The sequence below is a fragment of the Mustela lutreola genome, chromosome 2, assembly GCF_030435805.1.
Source record: "Mustela lutreola isolate mMusLut2 chromosome 2, mMusLut2.pri, whole genome shotgun sequence".
Taxonomy (NCBI): Eukaryota; Metazoa; Chordata; class Mammalia; order Carnivora; family Mustelidae; genus Mustela; species Mustela lutreola.
Genome location: NC_081291.1, coordinates 166,983,442 through 167,000,383, shown reverse-complemented (window position 1 = coordinate 167,000,383; position 16,942 = coordinate 166,983,442). Strand labels below are relative to the sequence as shown.

General features: G+C 34.7%; 1 protein-coding gene across 1 annotated transcript in view; it reads right to left on the bottom strand.

Moving 5' to 3' along the window:
- Positions 1–12,405, bottom strand: part of LOC131825915 (uncharacterized) — a 61,741-nt gene extending 49,336 nt beyond the window's left edge. Inside the window, exon 1 of the mRNA XM_059165246.1 lies at positions 12,312–12,405. The gene's annotated coding sequence lies outside the window, so the exon portion shown is untranslated. The remainder of the gene's footprint in view (positions 1–12,311) is intronic.
- Between the last annotated feature and the right edge of the window lie 4,537 nt (positions 12,406–16,942).

The window sequence follows — 16,942 nt, the reverse complement described above, 5'->3', positions numbered from 1 at the left end:
TCCTATCTCTCCTAGAATCAAAGGGCTTAAAACTATTGAAAAAGGGAGGGAGGGAAACCTCTTTCCCTTCCTTTAGGGCATTGTTGAAAACCCATTCTTGCTAAAAGATTGGAATAGGAAAAAGTTCTCTACCCTTCCGTGAGGGGCAGAAAAAAAGTGCTGGTCCCAGACCAATAAAGGATCTTTCCTACTGAGTGAGAGACATCATGAGAAGACCCATGAGACTCCCATGACCCAGAACACAATGCCTGTTTAAACTAAATCTTAATCAGAACAACAGAAAATACTCACCACCACCACCACCACGACCACCATCCTTGCCATGATGCAACTAAAGTTGAGCAACAAGAAACAGCAGAGTACTTTTGGGAAAGGAACAAGATCATGGAGAGAGGCCCTCTCAAAGACAAGGTTTAAAACAGAGGGTGGAGCAGCCATTGGGAAAACTTTCTGGCAAACCAGTCCCCACCCTGAATATAAAAATATACTAAAGGATTTGAAGTTGTTATTACAGAGAAAACCACAGCAACAACAAAATGCAAATGGAGCTCAATTCCTTTAACTGACTTAACCCCCCTCTATACTAAAAGCCTATTAGAAAAAAAGAAGAAGAAGAAGAAGAGGTTGTTACATCATTTTCAGGCACAAAAGGCAAAAAAATTATTTAACTCAGTTTTTGTTATCTTTTTTGTTTTAAAGATTTTATTTATTTATTTGAGAGAGAGAGAGAGTGCACAAGTAGGGCAAAGGGGAGAGGCAGAGGGAAAGGGAGAAACTGCTGGAAGCCTCATGCAGGGTTCTATCCCAGGACCCTGAGATCATGATCTGAACTGAAGGCAGACACTTAACTGACTAAGCCACCCAGACACCCCATAGTTTTTGCTATCCTACACAAGATGTCCATATGCCAAGAAAAACTTAAAAGCATCCAAAAAAGCGAATAAAAAACAATACATTGTCAAAAATAAAGCAATAAACATAACCAATCTTAGATATGATATAGATGTTGGAAACACACATTAGAAATAAGAAAATAACAATGATTAATATATAAAAAGCTCTAGTAAAAAAAAGTAGACAACATGCAAATTCAGATAATAATTTCAATGGAGAAACTGAACCCATAACAAAAAAATCAAATGAACATGCCAGAAGTTAACATGGATGAATATGGCTTCAGTGGGCTCAAAAACAGACCTGACTCAGCAGAAACAGAATAAGTGAAATTTAAGATAAGTCAAATGAAATTAACAAAATAAAACACAAAAAGAAAAATTGGTGAAAAAAAGTGAACAGTCCACCCAAGAGCCACAGCATAATATCAAACAATCCATATGTATAATCAAAATTCCAGAAGACAGAGAAAACAAAGCAGGGAAAAAACTTACAGAAATAATGGTTGAGAAGCTTCCCAAATTGATGACAGACATCAAACTACAGATCCAAGAAGTTCAGTGATCACAAAGGAAGATAAATATAAAAACATTAGATATAACTAGATATATATTGAAACTGTTGAAAACCAAAGACAAAAAGAGGAAACATTAAACACCGCCAGAGGTGGTAAAAAAATTAAGAATTAATTGCAGCAACTTCTCATCAGAAACAATACAAAAAAGAAAGAAGTGAGTGGCATCTTATATGTGCTGAAGGAAAAACTCTTAAGCCACAATTTTATACCCAGTGTAATTCCTGTCAAATAAAGAAGAAATAAAACTTTCTTCGGGTAAATAAACACACAGAGAATTCATGGCCAGGAGACCTACACGTACCAAGTTCTTTGGGGAGAAGGTATATGACACCAATCAGAAATTTGGATGTACAGAAACAAATGAGCACTAGGAATTCAATAATGAATGAAAATACAAAATTCATTTTTTCATTTTTTTAAATTGTTCTACATGATAACTGACTACCTAAAGCATACAACTGTATTTTTGTGTTTATAGCATATGTAAAAGTGAAATGTATGACAGCAATAACACAATTAGAGGGAGAGATTGGAAGTACACTGTTGTAAGGCCCTTATACTACATATAAAGTGCTATAATACAGATTCTCACTATTTAAAGGTGATTACTGTAAATGCAGGGGAAACCATTAAAAAATTTTAGGAAGAAGAAAAAATAATAAATCAAATGTTTAAAAATGAAATTATAAAAAATTCTCAGTCCAAAATAAAACAGAAAATAGAAAAAATAAGTAGAAAATAATAAATAGAAACAACTGAAAAAATGATAGATTTTAGTCCAACCATTTAAATAATTTCATTAAGTGTAAAAAGTCCAAGAACATCAATGTAAAAGACAATTGTCATATTGGGTAAAAGAATTCAACACAAGTATATGCTATCTACAAGATGCCCACTTCAGATATAAAGCCATATATGGACTAAAAGTGAAAGGACAGAAAAAGATATAACTTGCAAACATTAAAGAAAGTCAGAGTACTTATATTAACATCAGACAAAGCAGACATGAGAACAAAGAATATCATGAGATGAAGAACATTAATAATAAAGGGGTTGATTCTGCAAAAAGATATAATAATTTAAAATGTTTATGCACTTAACACAGCTTAAAATACATAAGGCAAGAACTAATACAAATAAAAGGAGAAATAAATGAATTCACAGTTATAGTTGGAGATTTCAAAACACTCTTTCACTAATTAAAAGAACAAGTAGGCAAAGAATCAATAAAAATATAGAAGACCTCTCAACCAACTTTACCCCATTTATATTTGTGCAATTTATTACCAAATAACAGCAGAATATACATAATCTTCAAAAGCATGTAGAACATGAATCAAGATAGGCCATATTCTGCTTAACTTAACAAATACAAAAGAACTGAAATTACATAAATGAGATCCTTAAAACTCACATATAATCAAAGATATGCAATTAAAAATAAAGATAACTTTCTACTGATTCAGAAAGAAATTTTTTTAATACAAAATACAATTTTGGAAAAGACTGCTAGCATAGACACATTCACACACAGCTAATGGGAGAGTACTCTGAATCAATCATTTAAGAAAATATGAGACAATTTATTACAAACATTAAATTCTGAATAATCTGACTCAAAAATTCACCTTATAAAAATTAATGCTAAATAAATCATTAAAAATCTGTGCCAAAATATTAAAATTTTCTTGCACTATCATTTATAATATTAAAGTTGGAAATAATTTAATTATGTATTGATACACTAACCTATAACAAACAACTCTCTATTCAGTGAGCACTGTGTACCCAAACTGCTCTAGACACTGAACAGTGGGAAATAAGACAATCAAGTTTCTTATTTCCATAAGTAGTAAGGGAGACAAAAAATAAAAAAGTACACAATATAATTTCAGTAACAATAAGAAAATTTATTAATTTGCCAAGTGTTTTTTGGTACATTTATACAACTCCAGGCTATGTAGCCATTAAAATCAAATTACAAGGAAAAAAATATTGACGTGGGAAAATGTTTCCAATACATTGCAATCTGTAATATGCTCTGAGACATATATATAAAATGAATAGTATGATGTTTATCACAGAAAAAAAAACTACAGTACCAGAAAAATTATGCAAGAATATAGTTTAAAATGTTAATAACAAGGGTGCCTGGCTGGCTCAGTGGGTTGGGCCTCTGCCTTCGGCTCAGGTCATGATCCCAGGGTCCTGGGATCGAGCCCTGCATCGGGCTCTCTGCTCAGCAGGGAGCCTGCTTCCCCCGCTCCCTCTGCCTGCCTCTCTCCCTACTTGTGATCTCCCTCTCTGTCAGATAAATAAATATAATCTTTTTTAAAAAAAACTTAATAACTTTTTTCTATTTTTTTCCTTTGAACTCTTTGTTTTCCAAGTTTTCTAAACTATCATAATTACTTTTGTAATCAGAAAATAACATGATCTTAAAAATGACTTCTAATCCATGCAAGAAAGTAAAATAATGAAACAGTGGAAGAGAACATTTCTGGGCTAGTGGTTCTTTGTTTGTACTTCTTTGTTTATATTTTAGAAAATTTCATCGTTTCTCGGCCTTTTGGCTAAGATCTTATCAGTATATTTTAGAAAATTTCATAAAATGTATAGGTCTAGGAGAAAATAAATGCAAAAGGAGGTAGTTAAACACACACACACACACACACACACACACACACACACACAATGTAAGAGAGAGTGTTTAAACAAAGTCCAAAAAAAGATGGCAGTTATGAGATTCTAGACAGAGGAAACTGACTACCCCTAAAGGAGGAGGGACACATTTTCCTTTGAAATAGGAAAAATTAGAAGTTAATAAAACTGCAGAGACAGTTTAGATGATGTATAAAAGCACAAAGATAGCTTAAAAGAAAACAAAGTTGGGATATTTCATAATATATATGTACCATTTCCTTAATTAAGAAGTAATTAATTATGTCTGCTCACAGTTAAGCGATCAGGGATGTGTATACAAGTTCGAAAGGGCAAAAAAAGATTTGCAAGGTGAAATGAGATAACTTGAGTCTACTTGGGTGAATAAGGAACAACTGAGTAACTATGAAACATAACTACATTCAGAGAAAACCAGTAATAGGGAGACCAGCCAACACGGTTATGTGATTCTCTCCAGAATTGCTTTGCAGTATGGAAACAGGAGCAAAATTAAAATTAAAAATAAATAGTTCTCTCCATTAATGCTTGCAAACATTTTAAATTCCATAGGTGAGTCATACCACAGGAAAGAAAGTAACGTCTTTAATTCAGTATTTCACATTTTGGAAAAGCACAGAAATGGACTGTTCTCTGGACAGGATTCTTTTTTTTTTTTTTTAAGATTTTATTTATTTATTTGACAGACAGAGATCACAAGTAGGCAGAGAGGCAGGCAGAGAGAGAGAGGAGGATGCAGGCTCCCCACTGAGCAGAGAGCACGATGCGGGGTTCAATTCCATGACCCTGAGATCATGACTTGAGCAGAAGGTAGAGGCTTAACCCACTGAACCACCCAGGGACCCCCAGGATTCTTTTATTAGTGGTTTAATTCATCTTTTCCTTAAAAAAGAAAAAACAACAACCTTTTCTCACGTTTGTGAATCGGTTTATTAAAGTGTTAAAATGAGGAGGTCACATATCTGAGACATATCTGAATTCAAATGGGTTGACTAACTCCAGGTGATAATAGTAGAGCCAATGTTTTGCATTTCACCATCATATCTTCATCTTTTAAATTCAAAATTTTTCCTTATCTATGGTTAGAAAAACAAGATAGAAAAAATATATTCCCTTCACATTACCTCAAAAGACCTCTGATTAGCATAAAACCAATTACATCAAATGGCAATGTGCTACTTTGATTCTTCTGGCTTCTACAATGCTATATTACATCATGATCATGATAGACATCACACCCTTTATCAAACCCTATTATAGCTTTCTGTTTGGAATCTTCCACTTCTTCCTTATGTCTTCAAGTTCTAAACTGTTAGCCTGGTATCATCTTCCTTATCCAAAGTTACTTTATCCTTTGGCCACTTAAAAAAAAAAAAAAAAAAATCCAAAACTGTATTTTGTTCACCATGGCACAAAACTTGACACGTGGAAAACTTTAATTTTTTGTAAACAATTTTCAGTGCTCATGAAAAGTGTTTTTGGTGCAGAAGACCAATATAAGCTGGTCTTCTCTTATTGGTGTCTATGGCTCACATACATTTAGCTGATTAAGTCTTTGCTTGGACTTCTTTCTGGCTCTGTGCAAAAGTGGTGATTAAAAAGAACAGCCAAGAGAAGCACTTCTAGCATGGGAGAATGGGAGAGTAAGTACCTCTGAAAATTTACTCCTCCACAAAAGCACCTCTGAAAAAGTGGGAACATGGGCAAAAATTGTAAATATCAACTTTTTTGTAACTATGTAAATAACCAAAGGCTTTCAACAATCTGAGCAATGTTACTTCAAGAAAAATGACAAATCTCAAGAACAGTAAATTTTGTGACATTTGAATTTGTGTTATTCCTATTCTTCTCTCCCATGATAGGTCTTTAAACTAGTGAGTAGTCTTAGAACCTACGAAAACCAGCAGAATAACAGCCCCTGGAGGGAACAAAATGGGTCTGGAGTTGCCAAAAAAGCCTCACCCCAGAACACTGTTCATATATTAGATTTATTTGTCAGCTCCCTGGAAGAATCCCATTCACAGAGCTTATCTTTATAAGATATAATTCAAAATTTCTGCAGTGAGGAAATATCCATATCACCTGAATATTTGTCAAAAATAAAAGTCTTAGAAGAAAATTACATGAAAATAGTCTGTCAACCAAAAAATAACTTAGAGAAATTAAATTCCTAGAAAGATACAACCCATAAAAACTGATTCAAGGAGAAACAAAACTCTGAGTAGACATATAACAAGCAAAGACATTGAATAGTACTATATACATGCTAAGACCTATGATTTTACTCATAAGTGGAATCTAAAAAACAAAATAAACAAACAAAACAAAACAGAACTAATAGATACAAAGACCGGATTGGTGGTTACCAGAGAGAAGGGTAATTAAAGAGTGAGCAAAATTTGGTAAAGGGGGTCAAGAGGTACAAAAGTTCAATTATAAAATAAATAAGTCATGGGAATACAATGTATAGCATGGTGATTATAGGCAATAATATTGATTCAAGTATTTTAAAGTTGCTAAGAGAATTAATATTAAAATTTCTCATCACAAGAAAAAAAAATGTGAAACTTTGTAAGGAGACAGATGGTTACTAGTCTTACTGTGATCATGTCACAATGTATACAAATATCTAATTCTTGTGCTGTATACCTGGAACCAAAAAGCCCACACCTAGTTAGATAACTTCAGTGATAAATTCTATCCAACAATTAAAGAAAAATTAATGCCAATTCTTACAAAGCTTTTAAAAAATATGAGAAAACTTCTCCCCCCAAAATAACTCATTTTATAAAATCAAAACTAGGATATCAAGGTTGTAATGAGCACTGGGTGTTATACGCAACTAATGAATCACTGAATGCTATATCAAAAACTTATGATGTACTATATGCTGGGTAACAGAATATAATAAACAATATAATAAATAAGTAAACAAGTAAATGCTGATTTCATGCTCCTCCCAAATATATATATATATGTATATATATACATATAAATATATATAAATGTCAAAACTAGATGAAGATGTCAGTTAAGGAAAACTACAGACCAATATTGTTGATGAATACAGATGCAAAAATCTTCAATAAAATACTAGCAAATGAATACAGCAATATTTAAAAAAAAAAAAAATCACACCACATGGCAAAGCAGTATTTATTCCAGGAATGCAAAGTCAGTTTAACATACAAATGGCATGAGATTAATTAATAAAATGAAGAACAAAACCACATGATTATCTCAATAAACAGAGGAAAATTTTTGATAAAACCCAACCACTTTCCTAAGAAAAAACACTAAACAAAACAGAATATATGAAACCTCTTAAACCTTTTGAAGGACACCTACAGGAAACCCATAGGTAACATCATATTTAGTAGTGAAAAGCTGAATGTTATCCCCCTAAAGTAAGGAACAGTACAAAGATATCTGCTCTCACAAGTTATATTCAACATTGAAAGTTTTATTCAGGACAAACAGACAAATAAAACAAATAAAGGACTCTCAGACTTGGATAGAAGCAGCAAAACTATCCTTGTTTTGAAAATCATATTCATATGATCTTGTATATAGACTATCATAAAGAATCCACAATAAATTAGAATAAAACAAGTTGAGCAAACTTGGAGAAAACAAGATTAAAAGTAAAAGATCACTTGAGTTCTACCCATTAGCAATGAACAGTTTAAAAACAAAATTAAGAAAACAACTCCAATGACAATAGCATCACATGAACACACACAAATAACAATATATATAACAAAAGAAATTAAATACATGTACCTGAAAACTATAAAGTAGTACTGAAAGAAATTTTTTTTTAAAAAATCTACCAAGGTGGAAAAACATCTCATTTTTCAGGGATTGAAAGACAATTATTAGTGAGATAATAATACTTCCCTAATCAACCTACAGATTCAATGTAATCCCTAATCAAATCCTACCTGGCTTTTTTTGTAAAAATTGACAGGTTGATCTTATATTTTTATATAGAAATTCAAAGGACCTGAAACAGCCAAAATTATCTTAGAGAAAAACAAAGTTGGAGGTCCCATATTTCACTAAGCTATAGGGATCAAAACTGTGTCATACTGGCTTAAAGACATGCATCTAAAAAAAAAAAAACCACACACTTTTGATCAATTGATTTTTACAAAAGCATGCTAGACACTGTAATGGGTGCAAAGAACAATCTTTTCAAAAAATGTTGCTATGACAGCTGGATATCTACATTGAGGAAATCAATTTGGATCCCTAACTCACACCATATACAAAAATGAACTCAAAATAGAGCACAGACTTAAACGTAAGAGCTGAAACTGTAAGACTCTTGGAAGGAAATGGGGATAAATTTTTGTGATCTTGGGTAAGGAAGAGTTTCTTAAATACTGACAACAAAAACAGAAACAACAAGGGAAAAATAAGTTGAGCTTCATCAAAATTAAAAACTCTTATGTTTCAATTAACAACATCAAAAAAGTGGTAACTGGACCCAAAAATGAGAGGAAATATTTATAGATTTATAGATTATTATAGAAATATTTATAGATTTATTATATTTAATAAGGGATTTGTATTCAAAATACAAAAAAATCTTAACTCAATAATGAAGATACAAATACCTCAACTGAAAAATAGGTAAAGGAACTGATGCCTTGAAGAAACATATATATATATATATATGGCCAATAAACACATGAGAAGATGCTCAAGATGTTCAATATCATGGTAACCATCAGGGAATGTCAAATCAAACCTGCAACAATACCACTTTGTATCCACTAAAATGAGTCAAAAAAAAAAAAAAAGATGATAACAAGTGTTACCAAGAATATGGAAAAATCGAGGCATCTGGGTAGCTCAGCTGTTAAGTGTCTGCCTTTGGCTCAAGTCATGATCCTGGGGTCTTGGGATCTAGTCCCACATCAGGCTCCCTGCTCTGTGGGAAGCCTGCTTCTCCCTCTCCCACTACCCCTGCTTGTGTTCCCTCTCTAGCTATGTTTCTTTCTGTCAAATAAATAAATAAAATCTTAAAAAAAAAAGAATATGGAAAAATTGAAACCCTCATACATTGCTGGTAGAATTATAAAATGGTAGAGCCACTTTGGAGAGCTGTTCCTCAAAAGGTTAATGATACAGTTGTCATAGGACACAGCAATTCCACTCTCAGTTACACATCCAAGAAAAATCATAACATATGTTCATGCAATAACTTGTACACAAATGTCAACAAAAAGCATTATTCAAAATCATCAAAAAGTAGAAATAATTCAAATGTTTATCATGTGATAATTATCACATGGTATTTGTACAAACAAATTTGGTATATCCATACAATGGAATACTATTCAGCCATTAAAAGAACTACTAAATACTGCAACATGAATAAATCTTTAAAAGATGCTATGATAAGGAAGCCACACAGAAAAGACCACATATTGTATTATTCCATTTAAATGAAATGTCCAGATTAGCCAAACCATAGACACAGAAAGTAAACTAATAACCATCAGGAACTAGAAGGGGAAGTAGTGCACAACAACTAACAAAACAGGGTTTCTATTAGTGCAATAAAAGTATTCCATGAATAGATATCATATGGTTGCACAACTCTGAATATACTCAACCTCACCGAACTGCACACTTTAAAATGATACATTTTATAATATGGTTATTATATATCGATTAAATTGTTTTTTAAAAAGGAAGAAGATCCAAATATCTCAGATAGTTAAGAGTCAAAGGAAGAGGTGACAGCTTGGGTGATGGGATCATGACAAATCTGGCTGAAGGTCTATCTTTTCAGAACCTCACTAATTAAGACATGGAGATGGTACAGAGTGACAAGAGACAAAACTATGAGCATAGGCTGAGGATACTTAAAGGACTTGAACAGTGTTATGTATGCGGTATAGAGCTCAAGAAAGAGTTCTAGTGAGCAGGTGATGGTGACCTGATTTCATAAATATCATCATGAGAATAAATCAATAATAAAATAGAGCACCAAGCACACAGACAGTACATTGGAAAACAACATAAAGGAATTAAAATACATGTCCTCTGGCTTTACAATTCTTTAATAACCACAAAGAAAAAAGTGCAGCCATAGTGAAAAATTTTTTTTTAAGTTTTCTTTTCAATGCAATAAATCTTAGGAGAGATCAGCAGGAATTGGAATCAACAAACTATTTTAAAAGCCACACACAACACATGAACTCAAACTAGGACTTAAAGGGTGAATGGGATTATGACAAACTGAGGAGAGGAATTACCAGAGGTCAAAGTATGAGAAGTTCAAATGCCTATGCCAAACCACAACAAATCTGGATATAGTCATGCACAAAGATAATTTCTTACCTCCAGCCCTACCCCATTCAAAACTACAAGGTCATCAGAGTAATATTACTAAAATGGCTTTATCTCTTTTTTTTTTTAAGATTTTATTTATTTATTTGACAGAGAGAAATCACAAGTAGTCGGAGAGGCAGGCAGAGAGAGAGAGAGGAGGAAGCAGGCTCCCTGCTGAGCAGAGAGCCCGATGCGGGACTCGATCCCAGGACCCTGAGATCATGACCTGAGCCGAAGGCAGCGGCTTAACCCACTGAGCCACCCAGGCGCCCCCTAAAATGGCTTTATCTTGGCTTTGATGTCTCCATTATAAAGTTCACTTACCTGATTAGGAATCATGGCATACCCAAGTCTTTAAAGACTTCCAATTTTCATCTTTCAGCTCTCCACCCCCAGCAAACCTTGCCCCTAATCCAGCTCCTATCCCAACCAACCCTCTTTCCAGGAACACTCAAATAAATACTCAGCAATCTCCAAATCTGTTTTTGTTTTTGTTTTTTTTCACATGCCTCTGTCACTGCCTTGGTGTTCATGTTTAACTATCTAAAATACTCTGCTCATCAACATCCTGCTTATTCTCTAATGTCAAGCGGAGTTAACACCTTCGTCAAGTCTTCCTGAGCCTTCCTCTATTTGTTTATGCTCAGATAGTAATAGGCCTCTCAAGGCTGTTTCCATATTTCCTGCAAACTGCTTTGCTGTTTCTTCTTCAGCTCCCTTCACTTTATCTCCAATACTTGCCGTTGGAGCGTCCAAAGGCTGAGATCTTTGGCCTCTTCTCTCACTCACTCCCTTAGTAACATGCATAGCATGTTAGATGATGATGATAATATAGTTTGTTGCCTCACTCGCCTCCAGGTCCTTACTAAAATGATGTGCTATTTTAAAGCTGCATTTCTAATATGCGATCTCAACTCTCCATACTCAACTTTTCCTATTTATTTGTTCTCCATCACACTCATTGCCTTCTAACATACTCTGTATTTGACCTATTTATGGTTCATCATCTGCCTTGTCCATGAGAAAGTATTTCACTGGGAAATTATACCTCAATAAAGAAGAGAAAGGAAAAAAGAAATAAAGTCTCCAAAAGGGTACAGATTTTTGCTTGTTTTGTTGATTACTGTATCCCTAACATTAAAACATTGCCTGGCACTTAGAAAAAACTCGATAATTTTATGTGACAAAGCACATTGGTTATAGAAGTCAATTCCTAATGTGAGTTGAACTCATTCTCTTGGGATATAATAGGAACGTATACATGATTTCTGTCAAACTTTCACTTCACTGAATCCTCATATTCCTAACTTTCATGTTTTCTCAGGAGAGAAACAAACCATTCTATACTTCAGTTGATAACATATTTTCAATGTGGATAACTAACAAATCAAGGAAGTTTAACTTAATCTCTTCATTTTCTCATTATGTAATTGACTTATTACACCAGTAGTGCAAAGAAGAATTTGATACAAGGTTATTAAGTTTATAATTAGCATAAATGGTATTTATATACTGCCACGAAGCTGACCACACACAATCCTGCAGAACTGAAAACACCGAAGGAATGACAGCCAGATACCTGATAGAGTTAACGGTGAATTAGGTTCAACCCGATACATAACAACTAAGGACAAGATGGCTGGCTAATGGAGGAACCAAAGCCTCACCTTTAGTACTACCCAAAGACTAAGCGAAGATACGGGGCAACAATGGACTCCCTAACTATGAACTGCAGGATTTGGCAGCCTGACTGGCAGCACTGGATAACCAGACCTCCCCGACTCAAGAGCCTTCCCAGTGAAAGAAACTCTACCTGGTATAGCACAGAGGAGCAGGCCTCCTTCCGCTCAGCCTCTGGAGGGGGCACGCTCAAGATGAACGGAAGGAGCAGAGCCAGGCATGCCCAGTTCCTCCCCTCCCTCAGATCCACCAATAAAATGAAGTCCTTTCTCCTTGCTGGGGGAGGAGCCAATGAGAAAGGCGGGTAGAGAATAACGGAAGTGTTAGGAGAAAAGACTTCCCCTGGGGAATTGGAGGATCAGTATAAAAGGATTCCTCCCAATAGGGATCCTCAGTCTTGGCACCTGGTATCGTCAGTGCCGCCTTTACAGAGAATATTTAGAAGAAGGTCTCCAGTGCCCTAAAGGATGGGTGGAAAAATGAGGGCACCCACTTTCTCTTCACCCTGAAATTTGCCTAGAGTGGAAACTGGAGGCTTCCATAGTACCGACTACTGTGATCTCAAAGATCAGTCCAGATGGCCCCATCTTCTTTGAAATATTCTGTAAAAACAAACAAAAAAACAAATTCCATTTCCCCTACAATTAGAATTTTTTTTTCTATAGTGATTTTAAGTTTTCTTTATTATCCACTGCTAATTTTTCTCACAGCTTCCAACAGCTCTTGTTTCACTTTTTACGTACTTGGACCTCTTTTTCAAGATACCTCTTGGTCTTTGCTTTACCTGACTTCACTCTGACCCTGCTTAACTGGCCCTCCCGGCGGGCAGCACACCTCTCATCCTGGCACTTGGGTTGGCCATCATCTGGGGAACTGCTTTCAGTTTTCTCTAGTGTTAGATCTACTATTTCCAGATCCCATGTTTTCCACTCTTTTTCTTGAATTAACTAATTTTAGAGTCACTACCTAAAAATTAGAGAACGGGAAAGAAACTTTTAAACCTTACTTATTTGAAAGTGACAATGTATTATTCTCTCAAGTTCTTTATAATTTGTGGATAGAGTATGAAGGTTGAAAATCATTTTCATCACAGTTTTTAAGTTATTTCTCCTTCGGATAGCTGTTGAAAGATCTGATGCTATTCTTAGCCGTAATAATTTGTATGTTACCTGTTTGTTTTCTTTTGTGGAGAACTATAGAATTTTCTCGTTATTCTTGTGGTCTGAATTTCATGAGGCCGTACCTTGGTTTGGATCTATCTTGTTACTTTCTTTTCTTTCTTTTAATTAACTATATTAGTCTCCTAAAAGGCGCTTTCTCTCCTCCACCCACCCACCTCGGCTTGGGTTTGGAGGGGATTTGGGGGTGTTTTGAGTTGCTTGGGTTTTGTTTTTTTTTAGAAAAAGAGAGAGAGAGTGAACATGAATGGATGGGAGGAGGGGAGAAAGAATCCCAGGCAGGCTCCACGCTCAGCAAAGAGCCCAATGTGGGGCTCAGTCTCATAACCCTGAGATCATGACCTGAGCTGAAATCAAGAGGCAGATGCTCAACTGACTGAGCTACCCAGGGACCCTTCAAATGTCACTTTCAATCTGGACATTCATAGTTTTCATTAATGGAAATTGTCTTGCAATATTTTGTTATGAAATTTTCTTCCCATTTTTCTCTATACTATCCTTCTGGATCATCTTTTATTTAAACATTAAAACTAGTGGATCAATCCTTCATTTTTCTTGTCCTTTCTTTTAACCTTTTATTAGATTTTTTTTCTGAGATTTTATCTGAGATTTTTCCTTGATTTTATCTCTAATCAGTATAGTGGTTTTTTCCTTGATTTTATCTGAGATTTTTCCTTGATTTTATCTCTAATCAGTATAGTGATATTTTTTCAGATACCAAGTCTTTATTTTCTAAGATTTTATTCTTAATGTCCAGTCTTTTCTTTATTTAAGCATCTAGTTCTTATTTTATGATAATAGCATCATTTTGTCTCTCTAAGGGTGTTTTTGAGAGTTTTTGTCTGATTTCTGGGTTGCTTCTATTTTTTGTCAAGTTCTTTTTTTCTGTTTGTTGGAGGAATTCCCCAACTGGCAAGTGATCCTTGATGGCTCATTCATATGTTAAGGTAATGTACTTTAAGGATTATTCAAAACTTCATGAGAGGGCAAAGCTTTTTGAGAGCATACATTTCACTGTGGGGTTTGGGTGGCTAGCTAGGTTTTTTACTAGGTCGTACACAAATGTTAATAGGAATAGGTATTTTCTCCATGGCTCTTCAATTTCCCCACAGAAAGATCCTAACAATTCTTGCCTCAAGGAGAAGGTGACTGCCGATTTTCTGGGATTTGAGCAGGGGATGTTTGTGGGGGAGGGTGTTCTCATCATTCATGGTACACACTTTCACTTAATCTGTTCTGCTTTGAGTTAGCTAGTTTACCCACATCAATCTTTGCCTGACATCCACAAGTCTAGAGTCCTTGGGGTTAAATTTCTTCTGAAGCCAAATTTTTAATTTCCTCTAGAGGTGGCATAAGGCTGGGTACATGCTGCATGGGGTCAGGACAGGTACCTAGATAACTGTCTAATCCTAATTTGTATCTTTAATGAATTCATTCGTTTTTAGTCTCCATCTTACCCCTCCTCATTCAGGTTGTATAACAAAATACCATACATTGGGTGACTTATAAACAGCAGAAATGTATTGCTCATAGTTCTGGAGGCTGGGTACCAGCATGAATTCTGGAGGCAGGTGAGATTCTGGTGAGAGCCATCTTCCAGGTTGGAGGCCTTGGGCCTCTCATTGTATCCTCACATGGTGGAAGAGACAGGGGAACTGTCTAGGACCTTTTTCATAAGGGCAGAAAACCCATTCATTAGGGTTTCACCCTCATGACCTGATCACCTACCAAAGACCCTACCTCTTAATACCATGCCCTTGGGGGATAGGATTTCAACAGATGAATCTGGGGAATGGGGACACAGATAGATCTTCAGACCATAATACCCTCCTTGTGATTAACTGCTATCTCTAATGTGTGAGCCTTTCTACAGTTTGACAAATGAATAGGTTTACACTTTGTTACCTCCCTCTGCTTCCTTTTAAGATTCATCCTCCCCTATACTATTAAGTGTTTCTTCCATCCTCATGCTACATTTCCCCAATTTTTATCTTTCTAGTCCACTGCTGTCTTCTCTCCCATTCTTATTATCTTGTATTGTATAAATCAGTATCTTTTTTTATTCCTTCCTGTAATTGACTGGAAATTTGGGAGAGAGCAGAGAGATGAACACATTTGTTCAATCACTCATGTTTACCTGACAGGTTTCTGTGAATTTCAAAGTGCGTAAACAATACTAGTCATATGGGAGTTTATCAGGCAGTAAAGGATTTGGTTTCTGCCCTGAAATTTTTAAGAATCCAACTGCATTTTGAATTAATAGTTCAGGAATAGCCACAAGGCAGTAAAAATTAATGGTAAGATAAGAAGTAGTGTGATCATGAAGGACTGAGTGATATGTGACCTTGATCTTCATCAAAAGAATACTCTTCTTCTGGGTATTTAAGAATAAGGGAGATTGTGTCCCAGGCAGAGAGAACTCAAGAACTACATGTCTGAAAGATTAAACCAAGTCATCATGAAATAAGAATTCCAAGTTCCAATACAACTTTCATATTGATGGTTAAAGTTTATTTGCTCTATTGATCTATTCCTAAATTTCCTTCTTCTACTAATCAGCACACATAATCCTAAAATTCTCTACTTGATTTGCTGTAATAATGTAGTTTAAATTTTCCATGCAGACAGCATCTGAAATTATAAAAATTTTAGCTAGTCCCCTTCTAGCATTCATATTGAAATGTTCTGTTAACACTTGCTCATTCAGCCTTATAGTCTCTTGTTTTTTTCCTTAATCTTCTGACTATAAAACAATATAAAAGGTGTATTTCTGATGGCTTTCTCCCCATTCTCCCAAAGTCCCAATAAAAATCACATAAACCCATTGAATTGGTATACAGGGATAGATATGTTTCCCTAAATCAAGAAAGAGATGCTCAGAGCTGTATTTGAGAAGATAAAAAAGCCAGGAGTTGCTATCATTTGATTTCAGACAATAAAAACATGAACAATCTTTGCCGTAGTTTCAATTTTTTAAGTTTTAGAACTTTGCAAAAACTTCCAGGGTTTCAATCACAGATTTCTAATATTTTACAGACCTGCCAAGTTAAACAGCAACAGTTGTAAGATTTATCTGCAGAACACGTGGCTAATGACCTTTAAGGCAACTTGCCTCATATGTCAACTAGAAAAAAACATGAGCTATTAACTGTTGAGATGAGTTGCTTTTCTTATTTTTGCCCATTTATGCAACTCAGTATCTGGTATAATAGATGTAACATAAGTGCATGGAGGTGTTTTTAAGGACAATTTTTCTCTTTAAAAAATGTCATTTTTGAAACTAATTATTAAGAAAATTTGAGTTTTTGGCATTTTAATCTAAAATATGTCAGTGTTCTCAAAGTAATTGGGTTGAATTTTTCTACAAATGTGTATATTGGCTTATGTTAATCTTGGCTGAACAAACTGTTACTGTGAGATTGCGTTTAAAACAACTGGTGGGATTTGTGGGAAATACATTTCAACCACTAATGATTTGCCTTAATATTACACATTTCTTCAAACAATTCAAAGGAGTTATATTTGTTTTTATTATAAATGTCTTATAATACCTTACAAATGCCAGACATTACTTTTAATTTATTTT